The sequence below is a fragment of the Canis lupus genome, chromosome 17, assembly GCF_003254725.2.
Source record: "Canis lupus dingo isolate Sandy chromosome 17, ASM325472v2, whole genome shotgun sequence".
Classification (NCBI taxonomy): domain Eukaryota; kingdom Metazoa; phylum Chordata; class Mammalia; order Carnivora; family Canidae; genus Canis; species Canis lupus.
Genome location: NC_064259.1, coordinates 32,478,922 through 32,497,300, shown reverse-complemented (window position 1 = coordinate 32,497,300; position 18,379 = coordinate 32,478,922). Strand labels below are relative to the sequence as shown.

The window sequence follows — 18,379 nt, the reverse complement described above, 5'->3', positions numbered from 1 at the left end:
GTCAGATGCTCAACCAACTGAGCCACCAGGTGCCCCTTTACTATTGATATTTTTTTAAGATTTATTTATTTATTCATGAGAGATACAGAAAGAGAGGCAAACATATAGGCAGAGGGAGAAGCTAGCTCCTTACAGGGAACCCAATGTGGGATTCAATCCTGGACCTTGAAATCACGGCCTGAGCCAAAGGCAGACGCTCAACTGCTGAACCACTGAGGCATCCCTACTATTGATATTTTAAAATTAAGGATAAGATGCATTATATATAGCACATGCATATATGTACACATTATCATATAGGATAACCCTATCATGTAAACATTATCTCTGGAGTGTGAGAATATTATTCTCTTTGATATTTCAGACAATTGTTGTATTATTTATACCACATTGTTTGTATTTGGCCATGCTTTAAAGGTATAAAATTTAAAAATGAAGAAAAAAATATATGTAAAGTCTATAAGAAAACTTTTGTAAAAGCAAATAAAAACTGGTAGTTATGACAGAAATATTCTTGAGCTATAGATGTTTTTAATTTATTTTTAATCCACATGAAAGAATAAAATTAGTCCACCCATACCATCCCCCTATGCTTCTGTTGGTAACAACTACTAAACAAGCATCAAACAATGCCTTTTTTTTTTTTTTTTAATTTTCAGCTTTCTGTATCCCCATTTCCAAATTTTTGTTAAACTCAACTCTGTTAAGAAGCTTCTTCGATTAACTCGATGCAAGAAATTATATATAACTATTTCAAAGTCTGTACATTTACTATTATTTGAACATTCATTTTTAAATTAAAAAGGTTGTCTTTATTATAAGTGTTAGGACAGTTCACAACCGAGCCATTGATACAGTGATTAAAAAATAAAAGATTCAAGAAAAATCTTGTATTTATTCAATCAGTCTCAAATTAGCACTATAAATATTTCACCTTATTTCCTTCTCAATTTTTCTTTATTTCATAGATTTGGATTTTTTTCATTTTAAATTGTCATCATAGTGATTTTACAATTTCCTCTTATTATGGCTTATGTTTCCTGTATATTAAAATGGACTCATTAACACAATTTAATAACTTTGTTGTATTCTATAATGCTTATATAACATGCTTTATCATTATCTTAGCCTTGTCATTTTACATATTTTACTATTATAAATAAGAATATTTTTTATAAATAAGAATATTATAAAAATCTTTGTGCATAAAGTCTTCTTTAAAAACTTAAAAGTGCCTTATTTAAAGATTTATTTATTTATTTTAATTTGAAAGAGAGAGAGAGAAGGAGAGAGAGAGAGAGAGAGAGAGCATGAGCTGGGGGCGGGGCAGAGGGAAAGACAGACTCCCAAGCTGACTCCAAGCTGAGTGCAGTGTCTGACACCAGGCTCCAATCCAGGACCCTGAGATCATCACCTGAGCCAAAACCAAGATTCTTAACCAACCAAGCCACCCAGGGGCTCCTAAAAATACTTTATTTAGAACAATGCCCCAGGAATGAGAAAAGCATGTGCAAAAAGATCTTAATATAAGTCTTCAAGTTGCTTTCCAAAATGATTATTCCATTTAACCTACGTGGTTGAGCTTGCCTCTTTCTGCATATTGATTCTTATTGTCTTAGGAACTTTTAAAATCTCTCTCAAAACAAAAATACTCTCATTTTTTTGTACTCCTGAATATTTTGTATATCTTGTTTTACACACAATGGTATTGTCTAATATCATAGACCCTGATGGATTGCCCTGTAAATACATGAGTAAATCCAGTTATCAAAAGTATAGACCAAAAAAAAAAAAAAAACAAAAAAAAACAAGAAAAAGCAAGTGATCCCCATCTTTGTATGCCTCTGTCTACCACTATGATTTCCCTATTTCTAAGAAAGAATGAATAAGTGAAAGCAGAGACATAGGCAGAAAATAAAGAAAAAAGTCAGAATATTGAAAGGAATATACTACACTGATAGATTGCTGCAATTAATGTTTTAAATGTATGGATATGATTAAATTATAAATATTTTAGTCTATTGAGCAAAATTCTTACATAAGCATGTTTTATAACTCAGGATGGAATATAAGTAAAAAGAAAACTGAAGAAATTTAATAATAGTGGTATAGATAAGAAATAGAGGTTTTTTTTGTAATATTACAATCACAATATTAAAATAATATTAATTGAAAGAAAGCCAAACGACAACACAAACCAGGTGGGAATTCCAGTTTTGACCATGTTGCACTGAAGGCTTCTAGCACTGTCCCCAAACCATTACAATGATAAAGTATTTTTATGTCATTAACACAGAGATACATACCCACTTTGAAAAATAAAATGAAAAGAATCTTGGGCATAATTCTGAAAAATAAAAAATAAATGAGCTGAGGTTAGAGCTATCATAGTAATTTAGGCCTCAGAGTGCAACACTGGGATGCTAAGTGAGAATCGGTGTTGAGGTGCCCCAATAATAAACTCTTCTCTACAAATGTACCAAACCAATTGGAAAAAGAAAAAAGGAGCCAGCTAATGAAATGTGAAAAATTTGACTCTTTGTTTAAGGAAATAGGCTTCCAAAATAAATTCTCAGAATTCAGTGGTCAAACAACCATCAATGATCCAGTACAGGGCACTACATAAGGCAGAAAATTGTTTCTAAAACACTCACTTTGCTCAGCATGAACAAGCAAAGCACAATCCTTGTTTTATGGATAAGGCTGCTCCCAAAGAACAAAGAAATATGTATACTAGTTCCCTGGTCCAAAATTCACCAATTGATGATACATTTCTCCATCCCTCTATCACCTATCCATGCTTAAATGTGGGATGAGGAAACACAAGAGTTTTGTCCTAACGGAACTTCCTCCCCTGTGGAGAAGAAAGCATTAGGTGTAGGGAAGAAGTGTGCCTCCCAGTGAACATTCTCAATCCTTTTGTTCCATTTTTCCTTCAAATTTAACCACTAAGAAAATGGCCAGCCAGTAATGTAGCCATTCCACGTATGGGAAGAAATCCAAATCCATCAGGGCAGTCTAGGCACTAGGCATTTATCATACCTGAATCCCTAGAGGCATCCCATCCCCTATATTAGGAATTGTACTTGAGACATTGCATCTTCTTAAAACACTCGGAAAGTTGCTCGGTCAGAGCTGCTCTTGCCTCTCATGAGTAGGTTTTTCATTCCTGTTTAACTGTGACTAACTCTACTATGCAATTACTTCAACTGTGAAGCTTTCTGTGAAGGAAGGTTCGCATCTGGTCTTTATATTTTTTTTTCAACTGGAAAACTCACTCTCATGAGGTTCCTTAACCAGAGAAGGACACTGAGGAAACTTGAATCCGGGTGGATTCCTTTCCCTCTGCATTGTCAAGGGCATGAATAGCATTCTTTCTTTCCATTGTTTCTGCAATAATTGGAAGTGCTGCTTGTATATTCTTTACCTATTATTTACTTCAGATTCATTTATCCAGGGTTAGAAGAGGGATAATGGGGAGTGACTACCAATGAGTGTTTGATTTTTTTTTTTTTTTTTGAGGGAGGTTGATAAACTCTGGGATTAATGGTGATGATGGTAGCTGCCACTGGCACTGAGACCAAGATGGCTGGGAGACTCCCAGGGAGCAGGTACTGGTCACGTCCTTCACCAGCAGAGGCCTTGCTAGAATTCTGCCCCCAGTCTGCCCCTGCCTCTTCACCAGGTAGCCACAGTGACCAACTAGACCATGCCCTACAACTATCCCGTGCCCCCCCTGAGGTGATGGGAACATGTCCCGTGTGCCCAGGGATCCCTAGGAACCCCAGGACCACCAGTGTCCAAGCTTACAATGGCTGAAGAAACTGTGAGCACCTCCAGTGATAGGAAGGAGGCCTCCTCCCCCATGACCAACAAAATGTGAAAAAAAAAATAGCGATGGTGATTACACAACTTTGCAAATATACTAAAAACCATTGAATTGTATACTTTAAAAGAGTAAATGTTATAGGATGTGTGTATATATATATATGTATACACACACACGCATATATATATATATATTCAAACACAACTTTTATTTTATTCATGGATTGACTTTCTAGCTGTTAACAAAAGATAACCTCAGCAACCTTAAAACTGTCCACTGTATTCTAGGTTTGAACTTTTATTTTATATTAAATAGATAATATTTACATATGTAATATAGAATATGTTTTATATACTATACTCATAATGTATATGTATTATATATATGCGATATATAACATAATAATGTATATAAAGGATAATGAGAGCCAGTTTCTTCACTACTGGAAAGGTTAGTTACAAATATGGAAAGGGGAAATACTAATATGTTCCCTGTAGTGTGGAATTGGAATTAGCATGAATTCATATTACTACTACTATCTATTACAAGTTAGATAAATCGAGGAATAACATAGGTATGCCTGTACATAGAGGTGTGTGTGTGTGTGTGTGTGTGTGTGTGCGTGTGACCGTGTGTCCATGACTATACTTTCTAGCTCTGTTAGCTGGGTGTGCCTAGAGGAAATGACACCCCAGTAACAATGAGTATATTTACTCCCCAGACTTTAGTTTCTAATAGCCATCCTCTACTAAAATGAAATTAGGACTCATTGAAGTAAATACTAATGCCAAGACTGGGACAGAGAAAATCCAACATGAGTCTGGAACATTTTCACTGTAAATTAAAAGAATGCTCAATAAATCATGGAGTTGGGTGGCTCAGAGGTTTGGCGCCTGCCTTTGGCCCAGGGCGCGATCCTGGAATCCCGGATCGAGTCCTGCGTAGGGCTCCTGGCATGGACCTGCTTCTCCCTCCTCCTGTGTCTCTGCCTATCTCTCTCTCTCTATCTATCATTAATAAATAAATAAAGAAAGAAATCTTTAAAAAATAAATCATGGAGTTGAGTCAAAAAGATTATAAAGATTCCCATAGCCAAGTTTAGGGCCACTTGAGCATACTACTATTACTACTACTAATAATAAACAATAAGTTATAATTGAATAAAATAGGAATCCATAAACCTATATGAATATACATATACACATGAATCAAACATAGAAGGGGGAAATAAGAAATCTATCAATGTCAACTAATAAATATAGAAGAAATTATAGGGTTAGAAATCATCAACACTTGCTAAATTTAATGGGTAAAAGTTTGATGAAGAATAGTCTTAAAGTAGACATCCACAAGTTACAGATCTTTACAAATAGAAAAATAATTTACCATGGACACTCTGCAGACATCACTTAATCCCATGACAAAAGTTCATGTTATCAATATTGGAACAGTCATTATATGCCTCCTAGTATAAGAAGTGAGAACACAGCTCCATATCTATGGTATTCTTGCAAAAAAATGCATAACCCACATTATATCATGAGGAAACACTAGAAACATTCAAATTACAAGGCATTCTACAAAATTATTTATTGTTATCATTATTATCTCTTAAAAAATGTCAAGGTCAAGAAAAAGAGAAAGTTTGAGAATCCTTTTCAGATTAATGGAGATTAACCAGACATGGTAATAAATGCAACATATGATCTAGACTAGATGCTGTATTAAGGGGACAAAACTATACAATAGCTTGCTGGGACACTGGCAAAAGTTAAACATATGAATTAGATAATGTGTTGCGACAATGTTCAAGTTCTTGATTTTTATTGGTATTTAGTAATAAAGACATAATGCTTTCAATGATTCAGGAAAAAAATATATTTGCATATGTATCTGGTTACAAATACTTATGCAAACACAGAAGTGTGTGTGTATATGCACATGCACACAGATGTGAAGAGAAAGAAGGTGATACAGCCAATGAGGCCAGATTTAACAATTGCTGAATCTGGGTTAAAAGTATCAGGGAATTTATTGTACTCTTCTTGAAAATATCCTGTGAACTTGAAATCATATCAAAAAAATTTACAAACAAAAATATAATAATTTGCAGGAAAAGAAACAAAGTAAATGCACCAAAAGATGAACAGTAGTTTGTGCAGCTGCTAGGACAGTGTAGTCAATTTTTACTAGCTTCCTCTTTTTTCATTTTACCCACACCCTCTTATTAAAAGTATGTTGTGAATCACCAACTGTAAAAGTAGTGAGCACTGGAGCACTTATCTCTTTTCTAAGCTCTGTATCAACATATTTTTTAGCTTGACACTTAAATAGAACATGGCATTGCTGGACATCTTTATTATTTTTTTTTCATTTTTTTATCCTTTATTGATTTAGATCTTCTTACTGCAGTATTTCAGAAATAGCCTTTGGCAGAAGCATTTTTGCCAACATACACGAAGCAATGAATTAAAGCTTTCTTTTCTGAGGGAACGAAATCCTTAAATTATTTTAGGGATTGACAACAAAGTGGACAGAAGATGTCAACAGTAACACTGATTTCAGAGGCAAACAGTATTTGAACTGAGGCTATCTGTTCCTCCATGTCAATTTACCCCTGGCTATCCACTTTTTTCCCACTAAATAAAACAAGCCTGTTCCTGTGCTGTCAGATGTGCAAGGTAAATACACAATTCTCCTCCTAGCCCCACCTGGAAAAGTTAGTGTACGTGCCCAACTCCAGGTATCAGTGTTAAACAGATACTTAAACTTGTGCTTATCTGTTTTGATCTTCTCAGGAAAAGGCATTCTATAAGTGTGCCATCTCATCATTAAATATCAAGTTTCCCTTCCTATGTTTTGATCACTGACATTCAAATGGTTTCTAATTAGGATTTGCTTAAAATACCACTTGCTGAATTTCTATTAGAATGTATTTTGAAACTGGAAATATTGACAGAGGCATTTAAGAAATGTCCACAGAATAAGGAAAACATTATTTCTTTTGTAGCCATTTTGATAATGCAATTGTTCTACTAAAAGTTTGGTGGCATCAGACTGAAAGTTTTATCTAGGGCAAGAATTGCTTTAAAAAATCAAGTTTTATTTTTAATTCAAAAAGTCTGTAATGCCTTTTTTAATCAGAAACAAAAAGTGATACAAAATGGCTAGTCTTAATTTTAGAATTAATTCCCTTGGGCAAAAAGTGATTGTGATTATAGAAAAATTAACCCTAAGGAAATTGACATTTCTAGTTATTATAAATAAAGTGATCTGCTTTGGGTCTGGTCTCCACCAATGAGACATTATTTTGTTTTCCTGAGGAGCTAGAAATTTATTTAATTTTATTAACAGAGGCCTATTTACTGTAGTGGTGGTGGTGGTGGTTTTTAAGATAACTAACATATACTACATTAATGCCACCCAATCTTCTTTCAAACCCAAAAGTTGCCAAGTAATGAAACTATGAAACTCTTGCCATTCCATCAGGTATTTGATAGAAACTATTGGGTGTGTGAGTGTGTGTGTGTATAGGAGAGATGCAAGAGAGATATTAGAAATGACTTTCTTCATCCTAGAGTAATTTGCCACTATGTGGCTAATGTCTTTGTTCACTAGACACTATTGTGACCATTATTCCCATTTTAAAAGAAAGCTATGATATACATCTAGCATTAGAAACCCAGAAATTATAGATATTGATGTAAATAAATGAAGGAGAAATGTCATTCATCACAGATAACAGAACCAACAGTCCACTTAGAACTGTCTCAATATTCTTTTCCTCTATCAATGTTTCTTTGCTGTCTTTTCTGCTTTAGGTAAAGGACTGGTGATAAGATCATGAAAACAAAGTATCTCCAAATGGTACTAAGATGTCTTGGCTGCTGGGCCAAAGGAAAGATGAGACAGTTGTGGATGGAGATTAATGCCATGATACTCATCTGGCAAATATCCCATGACAGGAATTACTCTATGGGAATAATAGTGTTTGTATTTTAAGTCTCTATGTATTGCTCTCTCAGATTTGGTCATCCATCTCCTTGGCACAGCTGAAGTGTGGTCCATTCCCATTTGATCATACAGTACCTATTTTAAATGATAAAAAAGGAAATTAATATTTATCCAGCATTGTGTGCCGGTTCTGTACTTGTTATGGGACACACATTATTTCATTATGATAGGTAAAATAATGGTCCCACAAAGATGTCTATATTGGAAACCAGAGAGACAGTGAACATATTACCTTATATGGCAAAAGGGATTTTGCAGATTTGATTAAATTAAGGACCTGGAAAGATTCTTCTAAGTTATCTGTGTGGGTCCATTCTCATCCTGCATCCTTACAAGTAGAAAATCTTTTCTGGCTGGAGAGATGAAAGCAGGAGAAGGACTCTATGTAGACTGTCCTTGTTGGCTGTGAAGGTGGAAAGAGAAAGCCATGAATCAAGGAATGGGGGTGGCATTTAGAAACTCAAAAAAGCAGAGAAATAGACCTACAGATAGGCATGAAGCTCTGGCAACGTCTTGATTTCAGCCTAGTGAGATTCATGTCAGAATATCCACCTTTAGAAGGTTAATAAACCTGTTTTGTTTAAGTCACCAAATATATGTTAAATGGTTACAGCATCATCAGGAAACCAATATACTCATGAAATTTCTACAAATTCATTTCAACTGTGCAACATTTTCTCCATTTCATAGTTATCAAAAATGGAGCAAAGAATAATTTATTTAACTTGCCAAAGTTTCCGTAAGTAGCCAACTGCAAAACCAGAATACTTAAGCTTTGGAATTCTATAGTCCTTTGAGAATGTTGGGTTTTTCACATGTGATACATAGATATCATTCCATCTTTTAATGAACATGTTAGCTAAATAAATTAATAAAAGTGACAATCCAAATATAAATATAATAAGATTATACTATTTCCTTCGTTCAAAATGATGAAAATAATAGTAGAGAGAAAAACTTTAATCACTGAATTATCTAGAATAGTCAGTGTCAATATGGAAAAGTCATTCTAATGGGTTAAGTGGATTTTTATTTACAAATGATGAATAGGATTGATATAATCAAAAGATGGACAATAACTAGTGTTGGCAAGGATGCAGAGAAGTTGGAACCCTCATACCTTGCTGGCGGGAATGTAAAAATATGCAGTGCTGTAGGAAATTCTTTGGAAATCCCACAAAAGTTAAACATAGAATGACCACGTGCCTAGCAATTCCACTTTTAGATATGTAGCCAAGAGAATTGAAGACATATGTCCACATAAAAACTTGTACACAAATGTTCATTGTGACATTATTCATAATAGTGAAGAAGTGAAAACAATCCCATCTGAATAGATAAACAGAATATGATACATCCATATAAGGGATATTGTTGAGCCGTATAAAGAAATAAAGTAACTGGTGCTATAACATGGGTGATCTTGAATAAATTATGCTAAGTTGAAAAAGCCAAACACAAAAGGCCATGTATTATATGATTCTATTTTATACACCATGTCCTCAATAGGCAAATCCATGGAAACAGAATATCAATTAGTGGTAACCATGGGTTGTGGGGAGGGGTAATGGGAACTGATTGCTTATTGCTATAGACTTTCTTTTGGAGATGTTTAAAAAATTTTGAAATTAAGTAATAATGATAATGGCACAACACTCTGGATATACTAGAAACACGAAATGGGTATAAATGTCATGATATGTGAATTGTATCTCAAGGAATAAAAGACTAAAGGAAGGCTTTCAGTAAACCAAATGTGAAAAGGTGGATCCAGGGAGCAGAAAATTGTATAAGCAATTTTCATTGATGCTTACCAGGTAGTTTGAACAAGTTGTAATCATAATATTCAAATTTGGTATTAACTCCATAAGAATATAATAAAGGCCACTCTGAATTAAATTTGGATCTTTACAATGTCAATTAAAAAGTTTTAAAAATATATTTACGATTTCTAAGTAACAGGATATAATTACAAGAAGATGAGATACAAATTGATTTAAGGTAAATTTATAAATACAGATGCATTCACGTTTAAGGTTAATTGTCCTCTGAAACTCTCTTGCTTGACATGAATATTCTATTGATTTGCTGTCTCAGGGTTTACTAGCATGCTGTAAAAGGGTTTTAGTCTCTAAAACATTGCTATTTATCCTAGAAAATCTGCATGCACTATATCACATGAAATTTTAATTGAGACATGTTTTATAATAAACGATGTAACCTGGCATTGTTCTATTTGCTTACATAACAATATCTCAATTGACTATACTCATTCATTGTTAATTAGCTTCTTACCAAAGGGTATTGGCAGAGTTTCCATAATATTCTTAGCAAATAAAATAAGGGTATAAAGAAACTTAAGAGACTTTGAAGGCTCTTATTCCCAGAACTATTACTTCAGTGTTTAAGCATAAAATCAGTCTATTTTTGGATGCTGGGTCCTCCCTTTAGAAACAAGGGGAAAACCTGCTACCACACTAAGTCACATGCTTCATTAGCAAGAGGGAAACCTGTGAAAATAACAACATAATCCAGACCAGGAGCAATATTAAGTACTTAAGCTTTCTAGAGAACATGTTTGAGAAAAAGTCTCTTTTTCCTTTCATAGAATATTTTTGAGAATGTATCAAACATATGTGAGGACTTTAAATGTAATCCTTAGCAATCCTCCTTCTTGTCTTCAATAATTGTAAAATTACCTGCCAATTTAATTTGAAACATAAAGGTTGGCTATTTTAATTTTAATTTTGAGGTCACTGATAATATTCCATATGTTTTCTCTTGTTTCATAGTTCTCAAAACACAAATTCCAGGTTTTTCATTTGGTACCTGCATGACTTTCTGGAGTTGTAATGGATACCTTTTGTTCCAGGTGTGAAGCAATAGGAAAAATACACCAACGCCTAGAACTCAAATTCTCTTTGGAGTGCTGCACCTGACCGTAGCAATTTAAGAGAATGGCTAAAATCAATTTTGAAAGACAATTAGTCAGATGAAGGTGTGTTCCGTGGGGAGCATTCCTAGAAGAGAGAAAGTACAAAAGGCATGGGTGGTGGAAAGCACCTGGATGTATGATGGTTAGGGTGGTTCTTCTCCCTGTGTTACTCCACAGCTATATATGCCCCTTCCCCTCCCTGCTCTGTGCTCCAGAACTGCCTTTTGGCTGCATTAGACATTGCCTCAACTAGGCTCCTAGCCCTCCGGTGTCTAGTCAGACTTTCCCAGTGGGAGGTACCACAGGCATTGAGAAAACTGACGACAGTAAGGTCAGACTGCTTAGTCTTCATCTCCCAGCTCCCTCCTGTAGGCTGTGGCTTAGAACCTCCACTGCAGTCGTAAGTGGGCTGAGGTCTTTGACATCTTCAGCTCCAACCACCATTCTTTCTTGACAAACAGATTGTAGAGATAAAGACGGATAGGTTGGCAGCGACTGGATCACAATGAGACATAAATGTTATGCTACTGAATTCAAATACTTTCTGAAGATATGGGGCTCACCTAAGGATATTGAATAAGAAGGTGGTAAGTGAGATTTACTTTTTAAGAAGACAACGCTAACAGCAACAAGAAGAACAGATTGGAAGGAAGAGAGCCTGTAGGGAGAGAGGTCATATAAGAGTCCATTCAAATAAACCTGGCAGGCAATGAGGGTCTGAACGAAGAGAACAGTAAGTAACTAGGAAGGGATTAACCAGAGAACTTTGATAGGTGTGCATCTGTGCCCAACTGTACCGCCCAGAGTTACCACTGGTAACTGGTGGAGCTTAAGTTGTTTTCACTGATAAAACAGAGTTTTAATATCAATTGTTCAGGAAAATTTAAGTAACATAACAAATGTATAAAATCGATCTCTTTTATAACAAGTTATGAATAAGTTTATGGTTCCAACTGTATGAATTATTGTTTCCAGAAAAGAACTATTTTATAATGGTGCCAGCAGTTGTTTTTCATTTTTTTACCATAACTTTTCCAGAATAAGTGCTAATTCTATTTGTTTCAAACTCTATTATTATTCAGTGTAGTAGAGCTGAGAAGTAGAGACTAAAGGAGCAAAAGGATTGCCATCCTACTACTCTCCTTTCTGGGGTACACTCTTAAAACTTTGGCATTTATTTTTCTGTTCTTTTTTTCCTTATGTTGGTGTTTTGTACACACATACACACACACGCACACACATACACATACAGGTTTTAAAATGTTTGTAAGTGGCACCACGCTATGTGTATTTGTGAGTTACTCTTAGGCTTTACAATTCTTTTTTTTTTTTTTTTTAAAGATTTTATTTTTTTATGATAGTCACAGAGACAGAGAGAGAGAGAGAGGCAGAGACACAGGCAGAGGGAGAAGCAGGCTCCATGCACCGGGAGCCCGACGTGGGATTCGATCCCGGGTCTACAGGATCGCGCCCTGGGCCAAAGGCAGGCGCCAGACCGCTGCGCCACCCAGGGATCCCAGGCTTTACAATTCTTACTGGAACCTCTCCTTATAAATACAAAGAAAATAGGGATGCTTGGGTGGCTCAGTGGTTAAGCATCTATCTTTGGCTCAGGACATGATCCCAGAGTTCCGGGATCGAGTCCCACATTGAGTCCTTCATCGGGCTCCTGCATGGAGCCTGCTTCTCTTTCCTCTGCCTGTGTCTCTGCCTCTCTCTGTGTCTCTCGTGAGTAAATAGATAAAATCTTTTTTAAAAATACAAAGAAAATATTATTTTTACCCCTGCATAGTAGTATCCAGTTTTACCCCTGCATAGTAGGAAGATATACTAATTTATCTAAGTCTATCTCTTTTGATGGATGTTTAATCTTTTTTAAAAATTTATTTCTGCTGTTATAAACAATGCTGCAATGAATATATATTTGTTCACCATAAGTGGACTTCTGTCATATACTCTGAACAGGAGCATTGTTGCATCATTGGGATACACATTTTAAATTGTAATAGATACTGGGGCACTGTACCAACATATGATACCCCAATCCATGATACATGGGAATGCTATTTTGTTGCATCCAGCCAATAGTAGATATTGCCACTCAACTCATTCATTATAATTTGACAAGGGAAAACATTTTACTATTATTTCTTTATCCATTGCTTTGATCACTAATGAGGTCCAGTAACTTGTCTTATGTTTATTAATCTTTTTTCCTTCTGCAAATTTTCTGTTCATATTGTCTGTTTTTCTATTGAGTTGTCATTTTCTTCATTATTTCAGAAGCTCTTTATATTGTTGCTATTGGTTTTATTATGTATAGAAAAAAATATTTTGTCAATATTCGTTGCTCCTTCTTACCTGGAGTGTGGCAGTTTCTGTGATATAGAAGTTTTAAAATCTCATGTAATCAATTGTAAAACTTCTCAGTTTTTGATTTCCAGTCTTTATGACATGTTTGAAAGATATTTAATTTAAGTTTACTGCATTAATCAGCTCAGGCTTCCATAACAAACTACCACAGACTGGTGGTTAAACAACAGAAATTTATTTTCTCAGTTTCTGGAGGCTGGAAGTCTGAGATCAGGGTGTCAACCTGGTCAGTTTCTGGTGAGAGCTTTCTCCCTGGCTTACCGAAGTATACCTTCTCATTGTAACTTTACGTGCTCTTTCTTACGCATGTGCACTATGTGAGAGATGTCTCTCTCTTATAAGGCTATCTATGCTGTTGTATTAGGACTTCACCCTTATGACTTCACCGAATCTTAATTACATTCTAAAAGCCCTGGGGATTTGGGCTTCACCATACACATTTCTGAGGGACAGAATTTAGCCCAAAGCAATTACAAAGAGACATTCTTCTGATTGTTTTAAAGAGATATTTAATTCATCTGGAATTTTATTTTTATATATATATACAGAAGTAGTTTTGTGAAACATGGATCTAACTTATCATTCGATCTTTTCCCAATATTACTTACTTAATCCCATTCTATTCTCACATATTGATATGAAATATGAGTATTATAGTATAATATAATTCAATGGATGCATGAATTATTAGACTTTCTCCCATTCCATTAATTAACTAGCTTCAGCACCAGACACACATTTTTTTAATTCCTAAAGTATTACTGTATGCTTTGCCATTTATTAATTATCTTATGGGCATTTAAATTTTCTAGGCTATTTTTATCCAAACAGTTTTTGAAATCATTTTTAGAATTTATAAGATTTCACTTATGAAATAAAAAAGTTTACTGGAAATTCAAGCCTTCTTTTATATGTCTTTCAGTAAGTTAACATAGCTTAGGAATTTTGCCCGCTTTAGGCAGGATTGTAATTAACCAGAACAAATATGGTCAGAAATCTGTCCCCCCACCTCTGGCAGGTCCACTGCTTCCTCTCTTCAGCTCCCATCTAAGCCATCCATGGCATCATCCCTCATAGGGTCAAGATGGCTACCAGAAGTGTGAAAATTCTACCACAAAGAACAGCCATTCTGAAAAAGAAGTATCTCTGTTCCAATAATTCCTGAAATTATCTGTCATGATTTTCTTTTCAGAGCTCTTTGCCTTGTGTGAGCAACATGTGCAGCTCCCAGCTAGTCTCAGTCACCAGTGAGGTAGATTGCCCTGACTGCTCAAGTCCTGACTGAGCCTACCACCAAATGGATTGGGTTATCCCAACCTGCCCTACCCAAACTAGAAGTGGTATAGTTGTTCTCAAAGTAAAATCTAGATAACACTATCAGAATAAGAAAAAATTGGAGCCAGTAGTCAAAACAACAACAACAACAATAAAACACCTGTTCACTACCCCATGATAACCTTGTTTCCTTTATTTCTTTCTCATTTCCTTTCTTATACTGGATTGAACTTTCTTTGTAATATGTATCTTTATTTTCCTTTAGTAGTTTGGCATTTTAAGTCACATTTTTATCATTCTAGTGTATAATTTTTTAAATGATCATATACTAATATTACTTGACTGCTTAGAATCTGAAGCCCCATCAAATAATTAGAGATTCTCACAATGTGTGAATCTTCATGGAATCTAAAAAGTCAAATGTTTGTTCTCCCTGTACTCTGGCAACCAGGGGCAGGCAAGTGATCCATCTTCAACTAATTATATGTTTTTGCCTGGGATGTTGAATAGAAACAAGAAATAGGTATAAATTATAGTTCATTGTGTCAGTTGATGGTGGAGTCTAATACCAGTGGCAGCTGGGACAATGATAGTCCCAGTTTCTGTTTGCAGGATTAGCACCAGTGTGCTAAATAAGTGAGTTCAGTGATATGAGAGTGAATGTGCCTCTGGTCATAAAACCCCTTTTGGTTTCTGCCAATTTTCTGATCCTTCTTCTCCAATTTTCCTATTAGCTACCTAATAGCCTTTAAATCAATCCACTTCTGCCTAATTTAGGCATAATGAGTTTATGATGGTTCAAACAAGGATCTTGACTAATAAAAATGTAATTTTTTGTGCATATTCCTAAATAGTTTTATCATGCATAGAATTACTTTTAAGTGGTGAAATAGAATAGGTGAATTAGGATGAAACATTATGACATAAAATTTGCTTAAATAAAGAAGAAATCATGTCTTTGGAAGAAGGCCACCAAACAAGAAATGCAAGAGATCAGGGTAAATGAGATGAAAAACTAGAAGACATTGAAATGTGAGTTGACAAAAAGTGAAATAGAAAGGAAAACAAAACCGACATGTGAATGTATAAAATGTTGTAGGGAACTACCATGGAGAAGGAAGTATGAAAATGGGAAAATAGGGGGATCCCTGGGTGGCTCAGTGGTTTAGCGCCTGCCTTTGGCCCAGGGCGTGATCCTGGAGTCCCGGGATCGAGTCCTGCATCAGGCTCCCGGCATGGAGCCTGCTTCTCCCTCCTCCTGTGTCTCTGCCCCTTTCTGTCTCTATGTCTATCATGAATAAATAAATAAAATCTTTAAAAAAAAAAAAAGAAAAGAAAATGGGAAAATTGAGAAAAATGAAACAGAAAGAGATGAAAAGAGGATCAGGGAGTGTGTGGCAAATAGGAGATAGATAACCAAGATTATCGATTGGAGATAACAATGATGGCAGTCAAAACAATAACCAAACAAATGCTTAAACCATGCATTAAGAAAACTTTTCTATTGGGGTGCCTTGTGACTCAGTTGGTTAAGTGTCCGACTCTTGATTTCAGCTCAGGTCATGATCTCAGAGTTGTGAGATCCAGCCCTGTCAGTCTCCATGCTGAGTTCCAAGTCTGCTTGAGATTCTCTCTCTCCCTCTGACCCTCTCCTTGCTCTCTCACTCTCTCTCTCTCAAATAAATAAATACATATGTAATTTTTTTTAAAAAGAAAACTTTTCTGTAATAAAAGATTTACCCTTCCACAGTGAATACTGAACTGTGAGTGTTCAAGCAACATGTCTTGGTAAAATTATTGAGATTTATATTAGATGGCTATATAAAAATTCAAGATATTTTTAAAGAGAGAATAATCAAGCTGATCTTCAATCTCTTCACAGAAATATACAATAACAGATACGGTGGAAGAATACTTACAAGATCTATTGCCAAAAAAAATTTCAGCAGACATGGTTAAATTGACAAAGAAAATATTATTCAATTACTACTACCATAGTGAAGAGAAATCGAATTCAATCCTCACAAACAAACTAAAGTTTTTTAGTACTGAGGCAAGCTAGTACAAAACTACTGACGGGCATCAGGAAGATGGTCAATGTAAGGACATAGGCCATCTGTGTTTGCAAGTTGGCACATGTTGAAGTTAAGCTCCCACTAGTCCACAAAGACAGGGTGATAGAGACTCTATGTTTCCTGATGATTACATTTCAAAGGGATGGCTTCCAGGTCCTTGAGAAAGACATTTCTGGGTTATAAAACTGGTAAGAGATTAGAAGAAAATTTACATTTCAAAGGGGGCAGAGAAAGAATATACAATTGAAAGTCTTTAAAGTAAATGCTCTAAGAAAAGAGAATTCAGGAGCCTATCATCAGGAAGAAACATTTTAAAATTCCTCTCAAACTGAGGGGAATGATATGGCTGTTTTGGTCAATATGAAGAAAGAAAAGTGTGACCTAAGAATTTTATATTTAACAGTTAGCCCTCATCCTGACCATCTCTGTGATGAGAAGAAAATTGGGTCCAATGGACAAGGGGGCTGGCCCCTGTCCTGGCAGGCGAGAGTATGGAGCATCCTTTCCTGACATATCTCTGATCCCCTTGAAGCCTGTACTCAGGTTGCCTTAATGTGGACTTGGGGGGAGCCAGGGGCCCATAGTGCCAGGGCAGCCTTCTAGCTGGCACTCACAGAAAGCCAAGCCTTCTTCCAGCCACAGGCCCTGCCCCTGTATCAGGGAGGAGAGGCCAGGTTCAGAGAGTGATGCTGCGGGTTGTTCTTCCAGCGCCTTGCAGAACTTGTTTATAATGTATTTAAATCAATGAAAATATATGAATAACAAGTTCAATTCTGACCTTTTTTGTCTAGCTTCCTTTGGTGAAAGGAAAACAAGGTAGAATGCAATTTTAAGGATATTTTACTAGGCTAATTATGAACATACAAGGACCTATAAAATATTGTTGCCATGAATCCTTGGCAGGCTTGAGGAAACTAGTAGAACTTCAGTCATTGTGGAGAGGTGACAATAGGAAATGTGGCAGGAAACCTGGTAGTGAAGAGCTGCTATAAGAAGTGGGATTCTGGGCAGCAGTGGTTTAGCGACTCCTTCAGCCCAGGGCCTGATCCTGGAGACCTCGGATCGAGTCCCACGTCGGGCTCCCTGCATGGACCTTGCTTCTCCCTCTGCCTGTGTCTCTGCCCCTCTCTCTCTCTCTCTGTGTGTCTCTCTGTCTCTCATGAATAAATAAATAAAATCTGAGAAAGTAAAAGAAATGGGACTCAAACAAATTAGGGGGCTTAGGTAGCAAAATGGAATTTAAGGAGTGTGTTCCTTGATAATGTGAAATGATACAACTAGTGAAACTAGGAAGGAGAAGAGAGGAAGAATATCAGACACAATTTACGTTTGATCATTGTCCCATCACTGATAGCTGGGAGGAAATAGGATAACACTTAAATCAAGAAACATAAGTTACTAATGCCAAGCATTACAAAAGTCAACTTTAAAAAGGAAGACATTTACTAAAATTGGATGATAGAGAATAGAATAAGTCCAGTAGTAAAAGGAAATAAAACATTTGATTCATTAGAACAAGGATCCCATGGATGCTATATGAACATTGGTACCTGTAGACACCATGGTCAATTATATCGCTAGAGAAAAATACCAGAACAAATTTAATAACTTTTTAAAATTTAAGAACAATACATACACAAAAGAAAAGAACATATACCCTATGGGGTTAAGTTTTTTAAAATGCAGAACATTTTTTAAAAATAAGCAACATCAGCACAAAAAGTAATAAATGCAGATATAAAGAGCAGAACTTAATAAAGTAAATTAGAATATGCAATAGAGCAACCTCAAAAGTCAGCATTAAAAACTAGTAAAATTTTTGAAATTATGGACAACTTTATGTTCATTAATGGAGGAAGTTAGATGAAATTGACAAAC

At 35.6% G+C, this 18,379-nt stretch overlaps 1 long non-coding RNA gene across 1 annotated transcript in view; it reads right to left on the bottom strand.

Annotated features, from left to right (window-relative positions):
• Positions 1-5,117: 5,117 nt before the first annotated feature.
• The window catches only part of LOC112664473 (uncharacterized), a 59,922-nt gene continuing 46,660 nt past the window's right edge, over positions 5,118-18,379 (bottom strand). Inside the window, exons 8-9 of the long non-coding RNA XR_004805952.2 lie at positions 8,076-8,246; positions 5,118-7,918 (exon numbers count right to left, since the gene is read on the bottom strand). This is a non-coding gene — a long non-coding RNA (uncharacterized LOC112664473). The remainder of the gene's footprint in view (positions 7,919-8,075; positions 8,247-18,379) is intronic.